Raw genomic sequence first — 2,500 nt, 5'->3', positions numbered from 1 at the left:
CACATTTTACTCGATCGCGAAAAAGACTCTCGCTAGACGATCTCGCGCTCCGGTTAACTTTAACGCCCGTCCGAGAAGAATTTTCGGGGACTGGACGACCGAAGCGGATCTCGCGCGGTCTCGCGATCGACAGTGAAGAGAAGTGCAGAAGAGGAAAAGAAGACACGACAAACACACACCATGGGGCGACCGACGCGTTCGTTTCAACGCTTTCGCACAAAGTCGGCGGCGGTTATATATTTATATCATTATATTCCGGCGGACGGGACGCGACGTTCGAAAGCCTCGCCAAAGAGGAGCTCCTGCCTCTTCCTCTCTCTTTTCTACGAGAAAAGATAAACGTATTTTACGGGGATACGGAAACGTTACCACGTGGTGTCACACACGATCGTCCGTCTCTTCTCTATAGCAGAAACCGATAAAAATACACCTCCCGAAAGAGAGTATATGGTGATTCTTTTTATATATATATATATTTCGAAATACAACTGAACGTGGCGGAAGCGCACGGTGGTGGTCCAGCGAGGACACGCGACGACGGGGAATAAGAACTATTCGACCCGTTACGAATACGCATGCTCGTCCCGCACGATTTTAACACACACCGTGTTTTTCTCCAGTCGTCAAAGCGTTCGTGCGTCGAATTCGAAAAATAAAAAAAAAAGAAAAACACCTTTTCTCTCTCTCGGGGTAAAAGAGTCGATGTGTATTGTGTATAAAGGTTCTGCGAGAAGTCTCGTTTTGACGTGTGTTCCGCCGATAACGACGATCCTCCGAAACGGGGATACAGAAACGTTACACCTCACAACACGATCTCCGTCTCTTCTCTATAGCAGAAACCGATAAAAATACACCTCCCGAAAGAGAGTATATGGTGATTCTTTTTATATATATATATTTCGAAATTCAACTGAACGTGGCGGAAGCGCACGGTGGTGGTCCAGCGAGGACACGCGACGACGGGGAATAAGAACTATTCGACCCGTTACGAATACGCATGCTCGTCCCGCACGATTTTAACACACACCGTGTTTTTCTCCAGTCGTCAAAGCGTTCGTGCGTCGAATTCGAAAAATAAAAAAAAGAAATACACCTTTTCTCTCTCTCTCGGGGTAAAAAGAGTCGATGTGTATTGTGTATAAAGGTTCTGCTGCGAGAAGTCTCGTTTTGCCGTGTGTTTCGGTAACGACGATCCTCCGAAACGTACATCTCATTCGTAAGAGAGGAAGAAAACAATCTCCCTGGGGCCAGTCGGTAATATACCGACATACGACGTGTCGTGCACATCCGTCTCACGCACGGTATACAAAATATGAATAAAACGTGTGTAGTCTCTCTCTCTCTCGACTTCTTAATATTTTCTTTCACCTCTGACGCATCATTTCAGGTGACGTCGGGAGCGCGGGAAAAAAAATTTTTCTAAACACACGAAACCGTTCATCTCACGAACAGCCGAAAAAGTTGTCGCTCAGATCCATATCGCAGTGGAGCGGTATCCGCGGGCGGTCGTAATTGAACGACGCACGACGCCGCGAACACTCACGCGAGTCCATACAAACGATTCCGATCGTTTTGCAACAACTAGAACGTACACTGTCCGTGAAATTCACAGAATTTTCGCGTGTCCGCGACAAACGCCGACGAGACACCCATCGTTCGCTCGTACGTAGCATCCTTCTCTTAACCCGACTCAGAAACGTTCTTTGCGCCCTTCGGTAAAAAAACGTTCGATCCGAAGAGGTGAACGACGGCGGGGATTTGACAGAGCTACGCAAGCAGTGTATGGTACGTAAACGACCCTCAGCCAGGCGTGGTCCAGGAATTGTATCCGTGGACCGCAATGTGCGTTCGAAATGTCGATGTTCATGTGTCCTGCAGTTCACACGTTGACGCGCAATTAGCTGCGTTCTTCATCGACCCACGAGCCAAGTGATCCACCGTTCAGGGTAATCGTATAAATTTTATATTTCACATATATAATTTTATTCTCATTTGTTCGACCTAATATCTCTCTTCTTTCAAAGAGAAGATAAAAGTTGATACCTGAATCTCCGACCAGCGCGCGAAGGAGATTCAGGCGTCGCCTTGGAGACGACACCGAAGCCTTTCGAGACGAAAAACGTTCAAGTAATATGTATATATTTCTCGACGTTCCGGGCGTATAGTGCATTCAAAAACCCGCGAAAGACGCAGAAGACTCGCACGCGTGGAAACGACGGGGATATATTTTGTATCCTACCCGATACTGAATCCATCGCGTGCAGTCGACCCTCGCGTTCTTCCGATCAGACGCATCTATTGTTGCGCGCATGTTTTCGCGTCGCATCGCGCGAAACGTTGCACGAATCGTACCGATCGATCGATTGAAAGCAAATAATGAAAAAAGACTTCACAGCTGGCTCTTTGCCGGTCATTCGTCCCATGTTATCTCTTGCCGCGAAATTGGCGCGCAAGAGTTGGGTGTCAGACGCGCGGCTTTAAAACGAGCTTCACGGCCGGT

At 47.8% G+C, this 2,500-nt stretch overlaps 1 non-coding gene across 1 annotated transcript; it reads right to left on the bottom strand.

The window, feature by feature from the left end:
• Positions 1–1,794: 1,794 nt before the first annotated feature.
• LOC143176649 (5.8S ribosomal RNA) lies at positions 1,795–1,949 on the bottom strand. Its single transcript, XR_013001171.1, has one exon. It is a non-coding gene; the product is annotated as a 5.8S ribosomal RNA (ribosomal RNA).
• Between the last annotated feature and the right edge of the window lie 551 nt (positions 1,950–2,500).

This window comes from Nomia melanderi, unplaced genomic scaffold, assembly GCF_051020985.1.
Source record: "Nomia melanderi isolate GNS246 unplaced genomic scaffold, iyNomMela1 scaffold0700, whole genome shotgun sequence".
Classification (NCBI taxonomy): domain Eukaryota; kingdom Metazoa; phylum Arthropoda; class Insecta; order Hymenoptera; family Halictidae; genus Nomia; species Nomia melanderi.
Note: the sequence above shows the minus strand (reverse complement) of the source record. Positions and strands in the feature narration are given on the sequence as shown.